Source organism: Artemia sp. Qi Xiang Cuo, unplaced genomic scaffold (assembly GCF_049724085.1).
Source record: "Artemia sp. Qi Xiang Cuo unplaced genomic scaffold, ASM4972408v1 HiC_scaffold_3124, whole genome shotgun sequence".
NCBI classification, from domain to species: Eukaryota; Metazoa; Arthropoda; class Branchiopoda; order Anostraca; family Artemiidae; genus Artemia; species Artemia sp. Qi Xiang Cuo.
The window spans coordinates 237,690-250,918 of NW_028300519.1; positions in this window are offsets into that span (position 1 = coordinate 237,690).

Sequence of the window (13,229 nt, forward strand, 5' to 3'; positions counted from 1 at the left end):
CTCTTTTTTTAGGAGTTGGGGGGTTTTATATTTCTCAATTTTCGCATGTCTATAAACTACATCATTATAATAACGCTGTTTGTCACTATCAATTTTCGCATCTCGATACACCTTGTCAGTTGAATACCTTTGCTTTTCTCTTTTCAAGATGTTGTCTCTGTTTTTTGTATAGTACTGTTTTTTAAATTACGTATAACTCGCTTAGAAGGCATCTTATTACAAAACAAGAAATAATATTTTAAGCCAAATAACAGAAAGTTTAATATACAGGGGTTTCGGGCAAGGCAGTTCTAATGGTGTACTTTTTGTTTTGATCGGACTTTTTTTTAGGAGTTATAGGTTTTTATATTTCTTAACATTGGACGTGATCGTCTCTTACTAGGTTGCTAGCTACCGCTGCAACCCGGATTACCCCTGGAACCACCGTATATCAGTTACTATGGGTGAGAGATCGTCGTTCTTTACTTTAAATCCAAAAAAATGTCGAGCCGTTTTCGAGAAAGATATATACAAAAATAAATATACAATTATTGCTCGTTTATAAAGATAGTATTTATAGTGTCTCAGCAAATATTTTTTTCCGAATTAAAATATTTAAAATGCCTGAAAATTTTAAAATAAATTTTATCTTATTTCAGTTTTCAGTTCATTCTAAGAGTTATTATGTAAAATGCAAAAATATTCTTAGAGTCTCTTAGCAAAAGTTATAATTTTTAATTAAAGGAAGAAAAATACCTGAAAATTTAAATTTTTTTTTTTCGTATATGCTATAAGTGACTTGATACTACATTTTAAGGACGAAATAAATAATAAGTTACAATGGTTAATATGACATGTATTAAAAACGAGTGTCGAATTTGTTTTGATTCAGAAACACAAGAGAATTTGATAAGTGCTTGCAATTGCAGAGGAAGTATGAAATATGTCCACAGAAGCTGCATGATAAACTGGCTAAAAATGTCAAAACTGGATTACTGTAATATTTGTCATTTTCACTTATGGATTCCGCAAAGTAGTAGCACAATCAAACATGATGGAAATGAAATATTGGTTTTCAAAGATATTTGTCCCAAGTTAGAAATTGTAAGGAGTATTACTGTTGCTGAAATTTTTTACTGAAAGTGAAATTATTACTGAAACTGAAATTTTTATTACTGCTGCATAAACTGCAATTGCTCCTCCCAAAATTAATATAAGAGTTTTCTAAGAAGTACGCCTCCGTATATTCACTGTGTTGTCGAACATTTTCCATTGCATCTATAAACTGTTCCGCAGTTGCCAATCCATACCTTGGAAGCTTTTCATTAAACTGACAACATTTCTTTTGGATATTACTATGAAGTCTTGCCAAAGCATTTCTAGCCGACTTTTCAACAGCATCCGCTCTTTCAGAGAGAATTTTAATCTGTAATTTTGAATGCTTTTTGTGATCCTGGCTAAACATGCGTAAAATGTTTCTCAATTTACGAAGATCAGCCTGCATTTTTGCCATCTTCTTGTATTTCTGAATGTAATTTTTCCCTTTGTCCTTATGCGTTCTTCGGTACAACCTCATAGAGAATTTAATTTTTTCATTATAGCTTTTGTCACCCAAGTATCTACCCATTATTCTGGTAGCAACTTTTTTCTTATGTTTATTTCGGTAATCTTTATCGTTATCATACCGTTCCTCGCTCTTTTGTTTGGCTGTCTCAATTGTTGCTTCTCTGTAATCTTCATCATTATCATACCGTTCCTTACTCTTTTGTTTGGCTGTCTCAATTTTCGCATGTCTATAAACTACATCATTATAATAACGCTGTTTGTCACTATCAATTTTCGCATCTGGATACACCTTGTCAGTTGAATACCTTTGCTTTTCTCTTTTAAAGATGTTGTCTCTATTTTTTGTATAGTACTGTTTTTTTAAATTACGTATAACTCGCTTAGAAGGCATCTTATTACAAAACAAGAAATAATATTTTAAGCCAAATAACAGAAAGTTTACTATATAGGGGTTTCGGACAAGGCAGCTCTAATGGTGTACTTTTTGTTTTTATCTGCCTTTTTTTAGGAGTTATAGGTTTTTATATTTCTTAACATTGGACTTGATCGTCTCTTACTAGGTTGCTAGCTACCGCTGCAACCCGGATTACCCCTGGAACCACCGTATATCAGTTACTATGAGTGAGAGATCGTCGTTCTTTACTTTAAATCCAAAAAAATGTCGAGCCGTTTTCGAGAAAGATATATACAAAAATAAATATACAATTATTGCTCGTTTATAAAGATAGTATTTATAGTGTCTCAGCAAATATTTTGCTTTCCGAATTAAAATATTTAAAATGCCTGAAAATTTTAAAATAAATTTTATCTTATTTCAGTTTTCAGTTCATTCTAAGAGTTATTATGTAAAATGCAAAAATACTCTTAGAGTGTCTTAGCAAAAGTTATAATTTTTAATTAAAGGAAGAAAAAAACCTGAAAATTTTAATTTTTTTTTTCGTATATGCTATAAGTGACTTGATACTACATTTTAAGGACGAAATAATTAATAAGTTACAATGGTTAATATGACATGTATTAAAAACGAGTGTCGAATTTGTTTTGATTCAGAAACACAAGAGAATTTTATAATTGCTTGCAATTGCAGAGGAAGTATGAAATATGTCCACAGAAGCTGCATGATAAACTGGCTAAAAATGTCAAAACTTGATTACTGTAATATTTGTCATTTTCACTTATGGATTCCGCAAAGTAGTAGTACAATCAAACATGATGGAAATGAAATATTGGTTTTCAAAGATATTTGTCCCAAGTTAGAAATTGTAAGGAGTATTACTGCTGCTGAAATTTTTTACTGAAAGTGAAATTATTACTGAAACTGAAATTTTTATTACTGCTGCATAAACTGCAATTGCTCCTTCCAAAATTAATATACGAGTGTCCTAAGAAGTACGCTTCTGTATATTCACTGTGTTGTCGAACATTTTCCATTGCATCTATAAACTGTTCCGCAGTTGCCAATCCATACCTTGGAAGCTTTTCATTAAACTGACAACATTTCTTTTGGATATTAATATGAAGTTTTGCCAGAGCATTTCTAGCCGACTTTTCAACAGCATCCGCTCTTTCAAAGAGAATTTTAATCTGTAATTTTGAATGCTTTTTGTGATCCTGGTTAAACATGCGTAAAATGTTTCTCAAGTTACGAAGATCAGCCTGCATTTTTGCCATCTTCTTGTATTTCTGAATGTAATTTTTCCCTTTGTCCTTATTCGTTCTTCGGTACAACCTCGCAGAGAATTTAATTTTTTTATTATAGCTTTTGTCACCCCAGTATCTACCCATTATTCTAGTAGCAACTTTTTTCTTATGTTTGTTTTGGTAATCTTTATCGTTATCATACCGTTCCTCGCTCTTTTGTTTGGCTGTCTCAATTGTTGCTTCTCTGTATCTTCATCATTATCATACCGTTCCTTACTCTTTTGTTTGTCTGTCTCAATTTTCACATGTCTATAAACTACATCATTATAATAACGCTGTTTGTCACTATCAATTTTCGCATCTCGATACACCTTGTCTGTTGAATACCTTTGCTTTTCTCTTTTCAAGATGTTGTCTCTGTTTTTTGTATAGTACTGTCTTTTAAAATTACGTATAACTCGCTTAGAAGGCATCTTATTACAAAACAAGAAATAATATTTTAAGCCAAATAACAGAAAGTTTAGTATACAGGGGTTTCGGGCAAGGCAGTGCTAATGGTGTATTTTTTGTTTTGATCTGACTTTTTTTAGGAGTTATAGGTTTTTATATTTCTTATCATTGGACGTGATCGTCTCTTACTAAGTTGCTAGCTACCGCTGCAACCCGGATTACCCCTGGAACCACCGTATATCAGTTACTATGGGTGAGAGATCGTCGTTCTTTACTTTAAATCCAAAAAAATGTCGAGCCGTTTTCGAGAAAGATATATACAAAAATAAATATACAATTATTGCTCGTTTATAAAGATAGTATTTATAGTGTCTCAGCAAATATTTTGCTTTCCGAATTAAAATATTTAAAATGCCTGAAAATTTTAAAATAAATTTTATCTTATTTCAGTTTTCAGTTCATTCTAAGAGTTATTACGTAAAATGCAAAAATATTCTTATAGTGTCTTAGCAAAAGTTATAATTTTTAATTAAAGGAAGAAAAATACCTGAAAATTTTAATTTTTTTTTCGTATATGCTATAAGTGACTTGATACTACATTTTAAGGACAAAATAATTAATAAGTTACAATGGTTAATATGACATGTATTAAAAACGAGTGTCGAATTTGTTCTGATTCAGAAACACAAGAGAATTTGATAAGTGCATGCAATTGCAGAGGAAGTATGAAATATGTCCACAGAAGCTGCATGATAAACTGGCTAAAAATGTCAAAACTGGATTACTGTAATATTTGTCATTTTCACTTATGGAGTCCGCAAAGTAGTAGTACAATCAAACATGATGGAAATGAAATATTGGTTTTCAAAGATATTTGTCCCAAGTTAGAAATTGTAAGGAGTATTACTGTTGCTGAAATTTTTTACTGAAAGTGAAATTATTACTGAAACTGAAATTTTTATTACTGCTGCATAAACTGCAATTGCTCCTCCCAAAATTAATATACGAGTTTTCTAAGAAGTACGCCTCCGTATATTCACTGTGTTGTCGAACATTTTCCATTGCATCTATAAACTGTTCCGCAGTTGCCAATCCATACCTTGGAAGCTTTTCATTAAACTGACAACATTTCTTTTGGATATTACTATGGAGTTTTGCCAAAGCATTTCTAGCCGACTTTTCAACAGCATCCGCTCTTTCAAAGAGAATTTTAATCTGTAATTTTGAATGCTTTTTGTGATCCTGGTTAAACATGCGTAAAATGTTTCTCAATTTACGAAGATCAGCCTGCATTTTTGCCACCTTCTTGTATTTCTGAATGTAATTTTTTCCTTTGTCCTTATGCGTTCTTCGGTACAACCTCGCAGAAAATTTAATTTTTTCATTATAGCTTTTGTCACCCAAGTATCTACCCATTATTCTGGTAGCAACTTTTTTCTTATGTTTGTTTTGGTAATCTTTATCGTTATCATACCGTTCCTTGCTCTTTTGTTTGGCTGTCTTAATTGTTGCTTCTCTGTAATCTTCATCATTATCATACCGTTCCTTACTCTTTTGTTTGGCTGTCTCAATTTTCGCATGTCTATAAACTACATCATTATAATAACGCTGTTTGTCACTATAAATTTTCGCATCTGGATACACCTTGTTAGTTGAATACCTTTGCTTTTCTCTTTTAAAGATGTTGTCTCTGTTTTTTGGATAGTACTGTTTTTTTAAATTACGTATAACTCGCTTAGAAGGCATCTTATTACAAAACAAGAAATAATATTTTAAGCCAAATAACAGAAAGTTTAGTATACAGGGGTTTCGGGCAAGGCGGTTCTAATGGTGTACTTTTTGTTTTGATCGGACTTTTTATTAGGAGTTATAGGTTTTTATATTTCTTAACATTGAACGTGAACGTCCCTTACTAGGTTGCTAACTACCGCTGCAACCCGGATTACCCCTGGAACCACCGTATATCAGTTACTATGGGTGAGAGATCGTCGTTCTTTGCTTTAAATCCAAAAAAAATGTCGAGCCGTTTTCGAGAAAGATATATACAAAAATAAATATACAATTATTGCTCGTTTATAAAGATAGTATTTATAGTGTCTCAGCAAATATTTGCTTTCCGAATTAAAATATTTAAAATGCCTGAAAATTTTTAAATAAATTTTATCTTATTTCAGTTTTCAGTTCATTCTAAGAGTTATTATGTAAAATGCAAAAATATTCTTAGAGTCTCTTAGCAAAAGTTATAATTTTTAATTAAAGGAAGAAAAATACCTGAAAATTTTAATTTATTTTTTTTTCGTATATGCTATAAGTGATTTGATACTACATTTTAAGGACGAAATAATTAATAAGTTACAATGGTTAATATGACATGTATTAAAAACGAGTGTCGAATTTGTTTTGATTCAGAAACACAAGAGAATTTTATAATTGCTTGCAATTGCAGAGGAAGTATGAAATATGTCCACAGAAGCTGCATGATAAACTGGCTAAAAATGTCAAAACTGGATTACTGTAATATTAGTCATTTTCACTTATGGATTCCGCAAAGTAGTAGCACAATCAAACATGATGGAAATGAAATATTGGTTTTCAAAGATATTTGTCCCAAGTTAGAAATTGTAAGGAGTATTACTGTTGCTGAAATTTTTTACTGAAAGTGAAATTACTGAAACTGAAATTTTTGTTACTGCTGCATAAACTGCAATTGCTCCTTCCAAAATTAATATACGAGTTTTCTAAGAAGTACGCCTCCGTATATTCACTGTGTTGTCGAACATTTTCCATTGCATCTATAAACTGTTCCGCAGTTGCCAATCCATACCTTGGAAGCTTTTCATTAAACTGACCACATTTCTTTTGGATATTACTATGAAGTTTTGCCAAAGCATTTTCTAGCCGACTTTTCAACAGCATCCGCTCTTTCAAAGAGAATTTTAATCTGTAATTTTGAATGCTTTTTGTGATCCTGGCTAAACATGCGTAAAATGTTTCTCAATTTACGAAGATCAGCCTGCATTTTTGCCATCTTCTTGTATTTCTGAATGTAATTTTCCCTTTGTCCTTATGCGTTTTTCGGTACAACCTCGCAGAGAATTTAATTTTTTCATTATAGCTTTTGTCACCCAAGTATCTACCCATTATTATAGTAGCAACTTTTTTCTTATGTTTGTTTCGGTAATCTTTATCGTTATCATACCGTTCCTCGCTCTTTTGTTTGGCTGTCTCAATTGTTGCTTCTCTGTAATCTTCATCATTATCATACCGTTCCTTACTCTTTTGTTTGGCTGTCTCAATTTTCGCATGTCTATAAACTACATCATTATAATAACGCTGTTTGTCACTATCAATTTTCGCATCTGGATACACCTTGTCAGTTGAATACCTTTGCTTTTCTCTTTTAAAGATGTTGTCTCTGTTTTTTGTATAGTACTGTTTTTTTAAATTACGTATAACTCGCTTAGAAGGCATCTTATTACAAAACAAGAAATAATATTTTAAGCCAAATAACAGTAAGTTTACTATATAGGGGTTTCGGACAAGGCAGCTCTAATGGTGTACTTTTGGTTTTTATCTGCCTTTTTTTAGGAGTTATAGGTTTTTATATTTCTTAACATTGGACTTGATTGTCTCTTATTAGGTTGCTAGTTACCGCTGCAACCCGGATTACCCCTGGAACCACCGTATATCAGTTACTATGGGTGAGAGATCGTCGTTCTTTACTTTAAATCCAAAAAAAAATGTCGAGCCGTTTTCGAGAAAGATATATACAAAAATAAATATACAATTATTGCTCGTTTATAAAGATAGTATTTATAGTGTCTCAGCAAATATTTTGCTTTCCGAATTAAAATATTTAAAATGCCTGAAAATTTTAAAATAAATTTTATCTTATTTCAGTTTTCAGTTCATTCTAAGAGTTATTATGTAAAATGCAAAAATATTCTTAGAGTCTCTTAGCAAAAGTTATAATTTTTAATTAAAAGAAGAAAAATACCTTAAAATTTTAATTTATTATTTTTCGTATATGCTATAATTGACTTGATACTACATTTTAAGGACGAAATAAATAATAAGTTACAATGGTTAATACGACATGTATTAAAAACGAGTGTCGAATTTGTTTTGATTCAGAAACACAAGAGAATTTTATAATTGCTTGCAATTGCAGAGGAAGTATGAAATATGTCCACAGAAGCTGCATGATAAACTGGCTAAAAATGTCAAAACTGGATTACTGTAATATTTGTCATTTTCACTTATGGATTCCGCAAAGTAGTAGTACAATCAAACATGATAGAAATGAAATATTGGTTTTCAAAGATATTTGTCCCAAGTTAGAAATTGTAAGGAGTATTACTGTTGCTGAAATTTTTTACTGAAAGTGAAATTATTACTGAAACTGAAATTTTTATTACTGCTGCATAAACTGCAATTGCTCCTTCCAAAATTAATATACGAATTTTCTAAGAAGTACGCCTCCGTATTTTCACTGTGTTGTCGAACATTTTCCATTGCATCTATAAACTGTTCCGCAGTTGCCAATCCATACCTTGGAAGCTTTTCATTAAACTGAGAACATTTCTTTTGGATATTACTATGAAGTTTTGCCAAAGCATTTCTAGCCGACTTTTCAACAGCATCCGCTCTTTCAAAGAGAATTTTGATCTGTAATTTTGAATGCTTTTTGTGATCCTGGCTAAACATGCGTAAAATGTTTAAAATACCTGAAAATTTTAAAATAAATTTTATCTTATTTCAGTTTTCAGTTCATTCTAAGAGTTAATATGTGAAATGCAAAAATATTCTTATAGTCTCTTAGCAAAAGTTAAAATTTTTAATTGAAAGTAGAAAAATGCCTGAAAATTTTAAATTAGTTTTTTTCGTATATGCTATAAGTGACTTGATGCTACATTTTAAGGACGTAAGAATAAATAAGTTACAATGGTTAATATGACATGTATCAAAAACGAGTGTCGAATTTGTTTTGGTTCAGAAACACAAGAGAATTTGATAAGTGCTTGCAATTGCAGAGGAAGTATGAAATATGTCCACAAAAGCTGCCTGATAAACTGGCTAAAAATGTCAAAACTGGATTACTGTAATATTTGTCAGTTTCACTTATGGATTCCGCAAAGTAGTAGTACAATCAAACATCATGGAAATGAAATATTGCTTTTCAAAGATATTTGTCCCAAGTTAGAAATTGTAAGGAGTATTACTGCTGCTGAAATTTTGTACTGAAAGTGAAATTATTAATGAAACTGAAATTTTTATTACTGCTGCAAAAACTGCAATTGCTCCTTCCAAAATTAATTTACGAGTTTTCTAAGAAGTACGCCTCCGTATATTCACTGTGTTGTCGAACATTTTCCATTGCATCTATAAACTGTTCCGCAGTTGCCAATCCATACCTTGGAAGCTTTTCATTAAGCTGACAACATTTCTTTTGGATATTACTATGAAGTTTTGCCAAAGCATTTCTAGCCGACTTTTCAACAGCATCCGCTCTTCCAAAGAGAATTTTAATTTGTAATTTTGAATACTTTTTGTGATCCTGGTTAAACATCCGTAAAATATTTCTCAATTTACGAAGATCAGCCTTCATTTTTGCCATCTTCTTGTATTTCTGAATGTAATTTTTTCCTTTGTCCTTATGCGTTCTTCGGTACAACCTCGCAGAAAATTTAATTTTTTCATTATAGCTTTTGTCACCCAAGTATCTACCCATTATTCTGGTAGCAACTTTTTTCTTATGTTTGTTTCGGTAATCTTTATCGTTATCATACCGTTCCTTGTTCTTTTGTTTGGCTGTCTCAATTGTTGCTTCTCTGTAATCTTCATCATTATCATACTGTTCGTTACTCTTTTGTTTGGCTGTCTCAATTTTCGCATTTCTATAAACTACATCATTATAATAACGCTGTTTGTCACTATCAATTTTCGCATCTCGATACACCTTGTCTGTTGAATACCTTTGCTTTTCTCTTTTCAAGATGTTGTCTCTGTTTTTTGTATAGTACTGTTTTTTTAAATTACGTATAACTCGCTTAGAAGGCTTCTTATTACAAAACAAGAAATAATATTTTAAGCCAAATAACAGAAAGTTTAGTATACAGGGGTTTTAGGCAAGGCGGTGCTAATGGTGTACTTTTTGTTTTGATCTGACTTTTTTTAGGAGTTATAGGTTTTTATATTTCTTAACATTGGACGTGATCGTCTCTTACTAGGTTGCTAGCTACCGCTGCAACCCGGATTACCCCTGGAACCACCGTATATCAGTTACTATGGGTGAGAGATCGTCGTTCTTTACTTTAAATCCAAAAAAAATGTCGAGCCGTTTTCGAGAAAGATATATACAAAAAATAAATATACAATTATTGCTCGTTTATAAATATAGTATTTATAGTGTCTCAGCAAATATTTTGCTTTCCGAATTAAAATATTTAAAATACCTGAAAACTTTAAAATAAATTTTATCTTATTTCAGTTTTCAGTTCATTCTAAGAGTTATTATGTAAAATGCAAAAATATTCTTATAGTCTCTTAGCAAAAGTTATAATTTTTAATTAAAGGAAGAAAAATACCTGAAAATTTTAATTTTTTTTCGCATATGCTATAAGTGACTTCATACTACATTTTAAGGACGAAATAATTAATAAGTTACAATGGCTAATACGACATGTATTAAAAACGAGTGTCGAATTTGTTTTGATTCAGAAACACAAGAGAATTTGATAAGTGCTTGCAATTGCAGAGGAAGTATGAAATATCTCCACAGAAGCTGCATGATAAACTGGCTAAAAATATCAAAACTGGATTACTTTAATATTTGTCAGTTTCAATTATGGATTCCGCAAAGTAGTAGTACAATCAAATATGATGGAAATGAAATATTGATTTTCAAAGATATTTGTCCCAAGTTAGAAATTGTAAGGAGTAGTAGACTACTCCTTACACTTTGGCCTCTACTTTGGCAGAAGAGGCTGCCAAAGTAAATGGTGTCTTTGTAAAGGCTATGTTTAAAATTGATGGACAGTGGTTTTATGAACGGTGTATTGATGAACCACAGAGAGAGTTACTGTGGGTTACAGTTCTTTCCTTATTGTAAACCCTGATTACAAACAGGAAAAAGCCAAAGCCTTTTCTTCTTTGGAAGAGTAAGAGACGAACGTCATAGATCTGGCAGCTAACTAAGTCCAACATACGTAATGGTTTGCTCTTCTAATTATCGTCCTTTGATATAATTTTCTATTCACGTCAAAGTTCTAATAAAATCATGACGACATTCATTGCTTATCTGTTAGGGTTTCAGCCAAGGTGGTTCTAATGAGGTACTTTTGTTTTTATCTATTTTTAGGAGTTCTGGGTTTTTATATTTCTTAGCATTGGGCGTGATCGTCTCTTACTAGGTTTCTAGCTACTGCTGCAGCCCGGATTCACATAGATAGTTACGAGAGGCTAAGTGGCCAAGTGGTCCAAGGCGTTGGTGTTAGCCACCAGTCTATTCGGAGGCGAGGGTTCAAATCCCACCGCTGGTTTACGACTATGACGTCATTGATCAATCTTTAATATGAAATCTTTTAATGTGTAATAACCTATACTATAATTAAGTGAAGTATAAATTTAGTATAGGCAAGAGGTCGTTCTTTATTATAAATATAACCTGCTGCCCAATTTTTGGTTTTGAATGTTTACTCAGATTGTTATAGGTGATTTCAGCCATCATAATTTCCTTGTCAGATCTAGTTTCAGAGCATTTTTCAATAGTTGTCTTGTACTTTTCAGGACAGTTTGTTCTACAACACAGAGCATTTTTTGCCAAATATTCAGTCGAACTAAAAGAACTATTTAAAACACAGTTAGAAATACTTTTTTCTTGAGGTGGTGTTCCAAGAATTTGTTCTAAATCATTAGTCTTACAAAGACATATACTAATAACCCTAACAGGCTTGTTTTCGCCATAATTGAAAAACATTGCTTTTCCTTTGCTGTTGATAGGTATGCTTGTATATATATTTGTATTGCTGCAGCATAAACTGCAATTGCTCCTTCCAAAATTAATATACGAGTTTTCTAAGAAGTATGCCTGCGTATATTCACTGTGTTGTCGAACATTTTCCATTGCATCTATACACTGTTCCGCAGTTGCCAATCCATACCTTGGAAGCTTTTCATTAAACTGACAACATTTCTTTTGGATATTACTATGAAGTCTTACCAAAGCATTTCTAGCTGACTTTTCAACAGCATCCGCTCTTTCAAAGAGAATTTAAATCTGTAATTTTGAATGCTTTTTGTGATCCTGGTTAAACATGCGTAAAATGTTTCTCAATTTACAAAGATCAGCCTGCATTTTTGCCATCTTCTTGTATTTCTGAATGTAATTTTTCCCTTTGTCCTTATGCGTTCTTAGGTACAACCTCGCAGAGAATTTAATTTTTTATTATAGCTTTTGTCACCCAAGTATCTACCCATTATTCTGGTAGCAACTTTTTTCTTATGTTTATTTCGGTAATCTTTATCGATATCATACCGTTCCTTGCTCTTTTGTTTGGCTGTCTCAATTATTGCTTCTCTGTAATCTTCATCATTATCATACCGTTCCTTACTCTTTTGTTTGGCTGTCACAATTTTCGCATTTCTATAAACTACATCATTATAATAACGCTGTTTGTCACTATCAATTTTCGCATCTCGATACACCATGTCAGTTGAATACCTTTGCTTTTCTCTTTTCATGATGTTGTGTCCGTTTTTTGTATAGTACTGTTTTTTTAAATTACGTATAACTCGCTTAGAAGGCATCTTATTACAAAACAAGAAATAATATTTTAAGCCAAATAACAGAAAGTTTAGTATACAGGGGTTTCGGGCAAGGCGGTTCTAATGGTGTACTTTTTGTTTTGATCTGACTTTTTTTAGGAGTTATAGGTTTTTATATTTCTTAACATTGGACGTGATCGTCTCTTACTTTGTTGCTAGCTACCGCTGCAACCCGGATTACCCCTGGAACCACCGTATATCAGTTACTATGAGTGAGAGATCGTCGTTCTTTACTTTAAATCCAAAAAAATGTCGAGCCGTTTTCGAGAAAGATATATACAAAAATTAAAATACAATTATCGCTCGTTTATAAAGATAGTATTTCTAGTGTCTCAGAAAATATTTTGCTTTCCAAATTAAAATATTTAAAACACCTGAAAATTTTAAAATAAATTTTATCTTATTTCAGTTTTCAGTTCATTCTAAGAGTTATTATGTAGAATGCAAAAATACTCTTATAGTCTCTTAGCAAAAGTTATAATTTTTAATTAAAGGAAGAAAAAAACCTGAAAATTTTAATTTTTTTTTTCGTATATGCTATAAGTGACTTGATACTACATTTTAAGGACGAAATAATTAATAATTTACAATGGTTAATATGACATGTATTAAAAACGAGTATCGAATTTGTTTGGATTCAGAAACACAAGAGAATTTGATAAGTGCTCGCAATTGCAGAGGAAGTATGAAATATGTCCACAGAAGCTGCATGATAAACTGGCTAAAAATGTCAAAACTGGATTTCTGTAATATTTGTCAGTTTCACT